A 13,103-nucleotide genomic window follows, 5' to 3' on the forward strand; every position below is an offset into this window, starting at 1 on the left:
GCTGATTGTATAAAATTCCAGGCTTTCTGAGCCTTGGAACGAGTGAGGGGGCACGTGTGAAGTGCGTAGCCCAAATGAGGCCCAAAAGTAGCCCAATTGGGCTATGCACATCAGCCATCAGAAGACTCAGCAGTGAACGTCTGGGCCGATGAGGAGAGACCTCAGACAAAGAGCGCAAGGGAGCGCACCGCCGATCAGGCGAGAAAAAATGCTTACTGCGGTGCCGTACAAATTTCAGGAAGCAGAATCTAAAAAATGCATAACCTGCCCGAACCGGGCTCAAGCAAATGCGCCAGCAAACGCGGATGCCTCACACTCACAAAGTGGCAATAAAGGTAACAGTTTAAGAACCATGCGATATTGGATATGCATATAACACGGTCAGCTTGTTCAGACAAGCGCGCGTGCCTATAGGAAACAGCTGACAAAATTAAAGGCAATTAATACCATCATAAAGTAAAATCATGAAAAGTGCACTTATCTCTGCCGTGAGCAGCAAAGAAAAAAGCTCATGGGAAGGAGATGGTGACTCTTATAGGGTCTGATGGGACATGATTGGTGGAAAGAGCACCATGGGAAATGTAGTTTATGTTTGTTATGAAAACGTATTTTCATTGGCTGCTGTGTTTGACAGTAAAGAAAGAGAATCAATAATCGGAAGCCTCCGGTCCTGTAATAGAATCGCAGAGTGGAGCAGTGTTGCAGAGTGGTAAAGTGTGAATTAGAGAGTCAGAGTGAAGTGTTGTGAACTGTAGGGTCGTAGAGAAGAGTGTCGTGGAGTAGAGTGAAGTGGCATAAAGGTCAGTGGTGCAGAGTTGATTGGCTTAGAATGCAATAGTCTTGAGTAAAAAGGTGTAGAGTTCATTGGCATAGAGTGCAGTGATGTAGAGGAGAGTGGTGCACAGTAGACTGCAGTACTATAGAGTCAAATGGCATAGAGTAGCGTGGTGCAGAGTGGAGTAGAGTGGCATAGAGCGCAGTGACGCACAGTGCAGTAAAGTGGAGTGGTGCAGGCTAGAGTGCAGATGTATATAGCAGAATAGCATAGAGTGCAGTAGCATAGAGTGCATGGGTGCATAATAGATTAGAGAGTGGTAGAGTTGATGCATAGTAATGTGGCATAGAGAGTAGTGGTGTAGAGTGCATTGGCGTGAAGTGTAGTGGTGTAGAGTAGAGTGGCATTGAGTTCAGAGGTGGAAAGTGCAGTCTTGCAGAATAGACTGTCATAGAGTGCAGTGGTGTAAAGTGCCTTGGCGTAGAGTTGAGTGGTGCAGAGTAGCGCGGAATGGCATAGAGTAGAGTGGCGTTGAGTTCAGTGGTGTAAAGTGCCATCTTGTACAGTAGACTGTCAGAGTGCAGTAACGTAGAGTACAGTGGCATAGAAAGAGTTGTGCAGAATACAGTGGTGAGGAGTGCAGTGGTGCATAGTAGAGTGAAGTAGAGTGCACTGGCAGAGTAAAGTGGTACACGCTAGAGCAGAGAAGCATAGAGTGAAGTGCACAGAGTACCGTAGATTAGCGTAGAGTAGAGTGATGCAGAGTAAGTATAGTGGCATAGAGTGCAGTGGAGCAGAGTTGATTGGCGTAGGGTGTAGCGAGTGTACTGTTTTTAAGTAAATAATGTAGGGTGCATTGGCATTGAGTGCAGAGGCGTAGAGTGCAGCGACGTAGAATAGAGTGGTGTATAGTGCAGTAGAATAGAGTTGTACAGGGTAGATAGCAGTGGCATAAGTGGAGTGGTGTAAAATGGAATTGGGAGTATGTATTGTATGGTAGCTCATTGCCATTACAGACAACAAATCTTCAATTAAAATTACCATTACATTTGCACAGAGCTATAGTTTCACAGCTAAAAGTATATAGTGCACTAATGATGTGTATAGATTTGTTTTGATTGTATTAAAATATTTGTTTCCACCACAATTCAGAATTACCCAAAAAATTGCTTCATTTCTGTATTCCTTAATCTGAAATATCTGACGGTTCATTTCCAGATATTTACATTTTGTTTTGTGCTAGGAAAATAAATAGCATTGTACAGCACATCCCAAATAGCCAGCATGATTGTCATATACATCCTCTCACTTTGAAGTCAGAGAAAGAAAAGTAAACACAAAGCTCCCTGGCGTTTGACCTCTGACTTTGAATGCAGAGCAAATGTGACAAGATAAGAACAAGATTTAAAGGCTTGTTAACAGAAATTTAGTACTGGTGGAAGAATACAGTAAATGGGTTTTGGGTAAGGGAAGGAGGGACGAACTCAAGCTGGACAGCCTAAAACAAATTAAGATAGCAAATATAAAGCAACCAAATGCGAGTTACAAACCAAATTTCCAATGGTAAGCAATGGGCGGAATGCATTCCCAGAGAAGCTTTCTAAATGCCCCAAATATGTAGTTAGCATAGGCTTCCTAAAATGTGTCAGACGTTTCTATTCACATGCATTGTTCTGAATAACAATAGTGGCAACTTACACCAGGCATTCAACAGAATCCCCTCTCTCCCTTGAATATTAGCAGCTATTATTACTGAATCCAGTGGGATTCATTTTATCATTATTAAGAGAATGAAAAGCTGAGTCATACCTGCTAAGGGGAAACATCCTTTACCACGCAACCATTACAACGCGGTATGGTTACAACGCGGTCGTGACAACGCAAGTCGTTACACCGACTTGCACTGGAGGGCGCTCTAGACTAAGGAATAGTGTGAATTACTATTCCAACACCTTCCCTACTGTACGTAGACTGGAGTTGGAATAGTAATTCACACTATTCCTAAATCCAGTGCCCTCCAACGCAAGTCGATGTAATGACTTGCGTTGTAACGACTGCGATGTAACATACCGCGTTGTGATGGTACGCGTTGTATCATCATACATCCCCTGCTAAGAATCTATCTTGTGACCTGCACGTTCACAGCTGTCAAGTAACCCAATCTGAATGAGGCGTCATCCGCTAATCTTTTTTTCCAGTTAGCAAACTTTGCATAATAAACATGCAAACTTATAAATTCTAAAAACAGAGCTATAACTCACAGGATAAAATATGCCCTTGACTAAAAATCCAAGTTGGCTGAAGATGCTTGTGCCACACATGACCTCACATTGGAAATTGGGTTTGATCGACAACAGCAGGCGAGCAACCCACTTTGCTAGTTTACTAGTAGCGTGTGCAACAGTTAATGAATAAAGTTTCAGATGTTTCTATATACATCGCTCACCTCATCTGAATACAAAAGTTCTTGATTTTTAGGTCGAGCCTAGGGGCATGCTGTATTAGAGTATGCACTGGAAGCCCCTCCCACTCTCCACCCATATTTGTCATTGGCTTGTGTCATTGTCCTTCGTAAATGCTGGTTTCTGATTCGTAAATAGGCTTGTTAGTCCCTCCTTGGTACCGCCTTATCTGCATTTATTACCTCCCATAACGACTGGACCTTTTACTGGACTTATTACACGGTCTGCGTTATAAGTGGGTGAGCACTATTTTGTTTGTTGATTAATGGGGACAATAGCAGCTGCATTTTGTATTTGCAGCGCACCCACACAGGACAATGGCGGCGGCTTTTCGTATAGAGCACCATGCCGTCTAACTTTAAAAGTGGCTGCCCTCTATCCCCCACATCACTCACGGCACATATGGCCCGAGTAATTACCAGTGACTGAGTTTCATTCAAGCTTTCCATCCATCACTTTTTAGTATACTTAGCTAGAGAAACCAGCATTTGTACCAGTCCAGTCAAATCATTCACAAAGTTGAGGTAAAAGTAGCAGAGATTGACAGTGCCAAGTTTCTTACACTATGAACACTTTTAATTTATACTAAATTTAAAACAAAACAACACGTCGGCTAACATTTTATTTTTTGGTTTTGTGTAACTTGTTGTATTCCCTGTCAAGAAACAAATCTCATAGCGCCTTCTAGGCCAAGGATTGGTACAGTAACATATCTTGTATGCTAACCAGTAGTAACTCCTGTTTGAATTGTACCCCTGTTCATGTATGCCCAACCTGTATTTGGTTATATCAGCAAAAAGCACAAACAGACTACAACTCCTATTATTCTTAACACCCTCAGTTGGTTAGGGCGAGGCTGGTGAGTATATAGACGACCTCTCGCACATCAGCCAACATTGTTGGATTTTTGGTCTAGGATTGAGAGGCGTGGAGATGCTGTTCTTCACTTCTTCGTGCATTGTTTGCGGCAGCAGCTTCCAAACCAGACTCCTGTTACAGAATTGGCTGCCAGATAGGGAAATCCCTGTCATCGTGAGGCCGTAAATTTCTGTTGTTGTTAAGAAAGCGCTAGCGCACTGTTCTTTACTTTACGGCATCAACAGCCGCCGGACAATGGGCTTAGAATAAAGTGCGAGTAGCGCTCTACTGGTTGCTTAATCCCAGCACTCGGGATTGCTCTTGGATTTTTGTTTCATTTAGAAGTGCTCTGATTGACCCTCTTGCTACTGTTTGGAATACAAATAATGATTATTGGAAGCATTGCTCAGCACTATTATGTTTTCATTTTTGAGGGTTCTGATCTGCCAAAAGAGAGAAATTGGATTTAATGAATAAGGCACAGTGGTGACACCTTCTGTATCTTGGAAATTATTTGGAGGAAGAACGCTCAGATTTGGTACTGGGTGGATCTTTGCCTTTAGCTACCCACGTAGAAACCCATTAACCACTTCCTGGACGCAGCTTCCAAGGCGAACCAGGAGGAACAGGCGCAGATTGGAGGAGACTGCCAGGCGCCTCCTCCAATAGGGCTAATAGGGCTCAATGGGCTTCAGCCCCCCCCCCCCCCATCGTGTGTGTCAGCCCGGGCTGAGACAGCTTCCCGGGCACACACAGTTTTTAAGCTGCTGTGGGCTGGCAGGTGCCGCACCAGAGTACTTCACAGGTTTTTAAAAGACTATTTACTTGTTAACGAGGCTTTGTTGTTTTGAGAGCCCCTGCATATCCACTCCGCCAATTGTTGGAAGAATGAGCCCCCCCGAAATTTTTAGTAGCCCCCCCCCCGAAATTTGGCTCTAGTTGCACCTCTGGAGGCGACGCCATATAGACATAAGCAGCCACAACCGACGTCAATGGAAAGCTCCCCATCAGCGGAGGAGGAGGCAGTATAATCTTCATGGGTCACCTGGGTGTGTCGCACCCTTTATAACCTGCGGACACAGCGGATTGATCTGGCATTACCACAGGGGGCAGTAGGAAGCCTACCAGACTGGTTTTTATTGTTGGTGGGAATTAATGTTCAATTTTTCTTCTGAGTGACACATAATCTTTGAGGAGCGGGGGGGCGGGGGGTGGAGTGTAGGGAGGACGGGGCACGGTTCAGTTCCTGCCAGTTGCTGTACCAAGTTGGGGTTCTGGTTTGGTTTGTTTCTTGTGGTTTTGTGTACCTTGTTCGATCTGCCGGGCCCAATACAGGTCCATCTTCAAACTTACCTCTTGCAACACTACTTACAATAGCCTCAGATCGGGTGGTGGGACCCCCAGTGGGGCACACTATAGTCACTTGGAATGTGAGCGGGCTCAACGATAAAACTAGATGAGGGTCTGTCCTCGCTTATGCTAAATGACATCGACCAGCAGTTCCTATGTTACAGTAGACACATTCACTGGGAACAGAATGTTCTTTCTTGGGAAAGCAAGCACTCAGGAGTATATCAGGCGGGATACACTAGGGGCTCTAGGGGAGTGGCAAAACTTCCCAGGAGGACATTCCACTTGGTGGTACACAAAGACCACACAGACCCCGCCTTGGACAGTTTGTGATGATATTTGGGGCCATGGAGTGGTTGGCCTGGTCACTTGGTAGCATACTCGATCCCAACACATGCTTGACTCGACACTGGAAGCTCTATAACGAATGCTGGCTACAGCTACACCTGGCTTTACTCTGGCGGGGGCTTTAATGCGGCAATAGAGCCACTACAGGACAAAAACAGTTTTACGGGCTCCCCGGTCCATGAGCCTTTGGCCATGTGCAGTGGATGTCTGGCAACTACACCACCAAGCAAAAAGACAGTTTACATATCACTCCCCTTCCATGGCACCTCTTCCTGAATAGACTACTTCCTGATCCCTTCCTCAGATGTTGGATGCATTTCACAGGTACGTATTTTCCCAAGGGGCCTTTTGATCACTCACCAATGTCGCTGACAGTGGGTTGTAGGCTGATGGGGTAAATGGTACTAGGGCGGCTAAATGCCTGGTGGTTCTTAGATGGGGACTTTAGGGAACAGCTCCGAACTACAATTACCAGGACGTTGTGCTTAATAAGGGAACTGCCTCCTCACTGATCATGCTCTGGGAGGTGTTCAAAACAGTCCTGAGATGGAATGCGTTTGCATTCGTATGCGGGAAAACCAAACGCAGGGAGAGTGAACTGTTCTGTCTTGAGAATGAGATCATACAACTAGGCCGTGTGATGCTGGCCTCCCTCACATCAGACTTGCAACGCTGTCTTGATCAAGCGCGCTTCACATTACAGCACAAGCTTTTAGACACAGCACAAATGGGTTGGCTCTACTCCCAGGAGAGGGTATATGAGATGGGAAATAAAGTGGGTAAACTAATTTATTGAACAGAAACCGCTGACCATCCAAGTGGCTTGGTGGCTGAGCTGCAAACCCCAGATGGGCTTACAGAGGGGCAGACCACCTGGCGAGTGATTTCGAGTGCCCTTCCATCCCATCATCCAGGATCTGCCCCTGCGATTTCTCTCAGTGGCGGAGAGCATGGATCTGGATCTTCCAATCACTGTGGAGGAAATCCAACAAGTGATCTTGTCTATGCCCTCCGGGAAAACTCCATGCCCAAATGGATTCCCCCTTGAGCATTACAAACATTACTGCTCACTATTGATCCAATACCACCTTGCGCTGTATCAAGATGCGTTTGAATGGGGCAGGCTACCCAGAGACCTGCGGGGGGCAACAACTGTAGTGATCCTTAAGCTGGGTAAACCCCCAGAGGACTGCGAATCTTTTTGCCCCAGCTCTCATCAATTTAGTAATGAAAATCCTCGCTAAGATACTGGCCACCTGCAATGGCAAGGGGGTGCACTCAGTAGTCCACACCGACCAAAATGGCTTCATGCCCAACAGAAGCACCAGACATTGCCTCCACCGCCTGCATTTAGCTTACGCCTGCACGGATGAACTATCAGGGAATGCTGCATTTCTTCGTGTAGATATGAAATAGGCGTTCGATACCATACACTGCCCCTACCTCCTAGCACTAATCCACAAAATGCGGTTTGGACCTAGGTTTCAGTTCTGGGTGTCTCTCCTATATGCAGACCTTTGGTCCCAGCTCAGTGTAAACAGACCCTTCTTGCCTAGGTTCCTCATAGAAAGGGGCACACGACAGGCTTGCTTGCTTTCTCCCTTATTATTTGCACTTGAGCTGGAACCCCTCGCAGAACCCTTCACGGAACTCATCTAGGTGGATGCTAGACTCGGTGGATTCAAGTGGGAGGGAGGAGCTATAAATCGAGGCTCACTGTATGTGGACGATATGCTTCTCTTTATTCAGAGACTGTGGCCCACGATCCCTTGACTCATGGAAATCCTGGCAATTTATGGAGATGGGGTTGGGACTTAAAGTTAACTGGGGGAAGAAGACAATTGTATCCCTTCGGGGGTTAGGGGGGGGGGGGGGAGCGTCCAGCTAAGAGTTGGTTGATTTCAGGTTGATGGTGGCAGACGACAGCATTCACTATCTAGGCATGACGATAGCCCTCACCCAACAAAGGTATTGGGATCTCAATATCAGTCCGCTACTGTATAGAGCGACATGAAGGAACCGGCCAAACTACTAAGATCCATGGCAGGCAAGGGGGCACTATTAAAAATTGTATCCCTTTCCCATTTCCTCTACGTCCTACAGCACTAGCCTTACCTGATTCCATCCACCTTTTTCACTGAGCTGCAGACTCAAATTACCAATGGGAGGTCCTGTGCTTCACACTCATTTATTGCTATCCCCTACCCGGTGGCAAAGAGAGACTTGGCCAGGCATTGGAGGGAGAGGTACCCCCACCCTTGCATGAATGGATTAGGGGCATAGACCAGTGTGCAGTTACGGAATGATTTGTGTACAAGGCTTGAGGTGTACCAGAGAAGCACAACAATATATGGGCTCCCTGGATTCAATATGCTGGGAGCCTATGCTAACTGTGAACCAGTCGCAAGAAGAGGGACATTCTATATACACCCTGTGTCATGGGATGAAGCGGATTATGGAACCAGTAATGTGATTATACTGATAAACTGGTACATGAATGCTCTGGTATGTGTTATGTTTACATTTAAAACTAATAAAATGTGTTATATAAAAAAAAAGGCTACCCTTTTCCTGATGTTCCTTTGTTCTTGCATCTCCTCTGCCTATTTTACCTTTTATATGTCTCTGAGCCACTCTTTTACAAACTCTCTTTATCCGTGGGATATTACTTTTCTAGTATGAACAGGAACCCCACCTTTTAATTAGCATAGGTCTTTTTGAGACATATACTGATGAGGGCTCATTCTCAAGTGCTAAAGGCAGTACGGGATCCTCTCAAGCTACATCCTCTCCATCCTGGGATACACTTTATCCATTTCTTTCTGCTGGTCTTACTAGGGAACAAGACACACACAAGGCCCAGATCTCTGTACTGGTGTGAATGTATGACATTGTTCTGCATTCTGTCCATCAATTGTTGTTTTTACATTTGTTACCCAGACTGGGACGGGTATGCCCAGACGTGGGTCTCGTGCTCTCCATGCCACTGGAGTCAAGCTATCCTGGCTGATGAGGGCTGAAAGCCCGAAACAGGTCCTAGGATGCTTGTTTCCAGTCCAGGGAGGACCTGGCCTGGCAGTTCGGGCAGAACTGTTCGCATTGGGCGCAGGGTCAAGAATTATATGCATATGGCTGGGCCCAAACTGGAATGGCATGGTGAGCAAAAAAAACCGATGGATTAAGGTCCAGATCTCTGTGCTGGGGTGAATGTATGACATTGTTCTGCATTCTGTCCATCAATTGTTGTTTTTACATTTGTTACCCCGACTGGGACGGGTATGCCCAGACGTGGGTCTCGTGCTCTCCATGCCACTGGAGTCAAGCTATCCTGGCTGATGAGGGCTGAAAGCCCGAAACCGGTCCTAGGATGCTTGTTTCCAGTCCAGGGAGGACCTGGCCTGGCAGTTCGGGCAGAACTGTTCCCATTGGGCGCAGGGTCAAGAATTATATGCATATGGCTGGGTCCAAACTGGAATGGCATGGTGAGCGAAAAAAAGGATGGATTAAGGTCCAGATCTCTGTGCTGGGGTGAATGTATGACATTGTTCTGCATTCTGTCCATCAATTGTTTTTGCATTGGTCTTACTAGGGAAGGCATGCAGTCATTCGTTTTATTTCTGATGCAATTACCAGGTATTCTTTTTGTGCAATTTAAAAGCACTGTTGTTCAACTCTACCACTTCAAAAATCCCTTGTAGAGTTTTTTCATCAATATTCAGCATAGAGGAAGACGGCGAAGCTGATGTCTCGAGATTCACGGAAGAGTGAAGGTTTGCAGCTCCTGAAACGTCCTTGTCCGTTAGTGGGATAAAGGGTATAGAATCGTCATTGTTTATGAACTGGCAATGAACAGAATATACACTATTCTTATTTATACCTCCACCTTTCTCATCTTCAGCCATGGACCATCTGTTGTAGGGATTATTAATTGTGGCGATGAGGGATGTCTGTGTTGAGAGGGGAAAGGGAACCTCATTATCAGCCAAATCTACTACATCCAGCAGCGACTGTGCTAAGACAGAACCTGGTATGGATGGAGTAGTATCTTATTTTAATTTACGTGAGGCAATGAGATAAAGGTCATGGATATGTTCCTTTCAGATCTACCCGTCACTTTATTACAACTGGAAGAGCCCGTTTTATGACTTTGTTTTAGAATGTTTTCATCTAACGTTTACGCCTTTCGTTTTGACTCTTAAGAGTCAAGAGGAGGAGACAGTTGGTCTCCTCTTAGACCTCCTCTCCTCTGTGGTTTCTGGGTAACAGGCTTCTGGTATTTGGTTTTGTTAGTGGGCATTTTAGTAATGGCCTCTGGTCGTAACTCCTTAATAGATTTCTTTATGAGGACTGCTACCGGTTACCTAGAACTGTTCAGATTCAACTATTATTACTTAGCCTTATATAGGGCGTGAATGTGCTTCTCTTGATATGTCTAAAGTTAGCTTTAGACCAGTCTATTACCACTTATCTCGCCTTTGCTCGTTACTCGCCAATAATATCCACTATTAACTGCCTAAGCTACTACCCAAAGCCCTCTTGCGTTGTCTCAAACTGACTTTAATCCTGCTGGGGTGGTGGTGTCTTTCCATCAGGGCATGCAGAGAAAAATGCTGCAGACGCTGAATTAGTGACGTCCTCGATCAAGAGCTGTGGGTGGGCAGGAAGTACGACACACTGGCAACAGCGCATCTGACATGGTAAGGCAAAGGGAGGATGGGTCGAAGAATGTACTCTTTTATTGGCCTTTACCTGCGCCCTTGATACATTGAATGTGTTAACCTCCTGGCTGCAGAGTAGAGATACGTGTACAATTTGTTCTGACCCAGTGAGTGATAGGCCTTCAGAAAGGTTGCAAAGAAGACAGGCCTCAGTATTTGTGCCCTCGGTCATAGTGCTCCTTTGCAAGATATAATCTTGTGAATTTCAGATTTGTTCAGACTATGACAATCTATCCTACAACTTTTTGAAAATTGGTTTAAGACAATTGGTTATACCTCTAACAATATTTTCCATAAGAAAGGGCAAACTAAAACTAATACGCTAGGTATGAGTAGAGATGGTGGGAATAGGATTGTTTGAGAGGTTGTAGACCAACCTATTGGGCAAAGTGCAAGGCGTTCGCCCTATGAAGCTTCAACCATCTGTGAAATGGGTGAATATTAGATCCCACCCCTGTCATGTTAGCTATAAATCCACCAACTACTTTTCAACTCAAGCGTGCCTCATCTTCATCCCACAATTTATAAGAATCATTGTCTCTGGTGTTTGAGAGCATCCCCTCATTCATCATCTTCACCAATTCAAAAGAAATCAGTAGTATCTTGTTTTTGCCTCTACTCTTCCCAAGTAGCTGCCAAATGGTCAACTCCATCACAGCAGGCATGTTACAGGTTACATGTTACTGTACTGTATATCAAAAGCAGTTCTGATTCTTGAACTACTGCAATAAGGGGACTGCGTCCCAAATATAAAAAGCTGAATCAAGTCTAATAATTTGGCTTCTCCAATAGGAAGAGAAGTGGTGTGTTATGAATCATGTGTACATATACATTGCTGGCTGGTCAACCAAAAGCTAATTTTACCTTTCCATTTTTGTTTAAAATATCATAGAGTATAAAATCTTAGGGGGGCTGAATACTTTCCATCTTGTAAAAGAAAGTTTATTCTTTGGGATAGGACTGTTTGCACCACAGGTAATTGAAGGAGGTGACCAAGTGGAGAAATTGTTTGAAGAAATTGTGTATGACAAAACCGCTCATTCTCTCAAAATGTACCACTACCAATGCCCTGTGGGCCTTTAAACTGATTCTGGGGTACTTCAGCTTGGGTTTGGGTTTTTAACACCTTCCAATTGTGCCTCGAAGGAATATGCTACTTACCAGTATGCATCTGTTCTTGGCATGTAGAGCTGCAGAGCCACACACTTAGGAAAAGATCGCCATCTGGTGTTGGGCTCGGATGATTGCAGGTTGTTGTTGTCTTCGGAAGAAGCCTTTTGGTCACGAGATAGGTGACTCCTCCTCTGGACAACAGTGCGCATGGGCATCCACTCCATCCTCAGATTGTTTTTCGCCATGATGGGAAATGATGGAGTGTATAAGAATAAAGAGAAAGGATGTCCATGTGTAATGTCTAATTAAGACAATGCTGGAACAGATACAGGTCCCGGGGAGGCGGGTGGGCGTGTGTGGCTCTGCAGCTCTACATGCCAAGAACAGATGCATACTGGTAAGTAGCATATTCCATTCGAGGCATATGAGCTGCAGATCACACACTTAGGACAGACTATATAGCAGTGTCTCCCCTAGCGGTGGTCATCTGTATCTGTTGCAGAAGTTTGGAATAGAGTTTTTAGGACAGCTTGGCCTACGGAAGCTTGTTGTTTGGATTGCACATCAACACAGTAATGTTTAGTGAAGGTGTGTGTGGTGGACCATGTGGCTGCTTTGCAAATATCTTCTAAGGGAATGTTCCCTAAGAATGCCATGGAAGCCCCTATTTTACGCGTGGAGTGCGCTCTAGGGGGAACTGTAAAAGTGCGTTTAGCTTTTTGGTAACATATTTGGATACATTTAACTATCCATCTGGCTATACCTGATTTTGAAATGGGGTTGCCTTAATGTGGTGGAGAGAAAGCAACAAACAGTTGTTTGGTTTTGCGAAAAGGTTTGGTTCTGTCGATGTAATAAAGCAAGGCTCTTTTAACATCCAAGCTATGAAGGGCTCTCTCAGCTACTGAGTCTGGATTAGGGAAGAAGACTGGCAGCTCGACTGATTGGTTAAGATGGAAAGGGGAAATGACTTTTGGTAGGAATTTTGGGTTTGTCCTAAGAACCACTTTGTTGCGATGTAGTTGTAGGAATGGTTCTTCAATAGTTAAGGCCTGTATCTCACTTACCCTTCGCAGGGATGTGATTGCGATAAGGAAAGCCACTTTCCATGTAAGGAATTGCAGTTCGCATTTATGCATAGGTTCAAATGGAGGGCCCATGAGCCTTGTTAGAACAATATTTAGATTCCACACTGGGGAAGGTGGTAATCTTGGAGGAATAATTCTTTTGAGACCTTCCATGAAGGCTTTGATGGCTGGTACCCTAAATAGTGACAAGTGTTGTCTATTTTGTAAGTAGGCTGCTAACGCTGCTAGGTGTAGACGTATGGAGGAATACGCTAAATTGCATCTTTGCAAGTGTAGTAAATAGCAAATAATGTTTTGGATGGAAGCATCCAGTGGACGTATATTATTGTTAGTGCCGTAAATGGCAAATCTTTTCCATTTTGCAGCATAACATGCCCTAGTAGTAGGTCTT

This window comes from Triturus cristatus, chromosome 4_1, assembly GCF_964204655.1.
Source record: "Triturus cristatus chromosome 4_1, aTriCri1.1, whole genome shotgun sequence".
In the NCBI taxonomy this organism is placed as follows: Eukaryota; Metazoa; Chordata; class Amphibia; order Caudata; family Salamandridae; genus Triturus; species Triturus cristatus.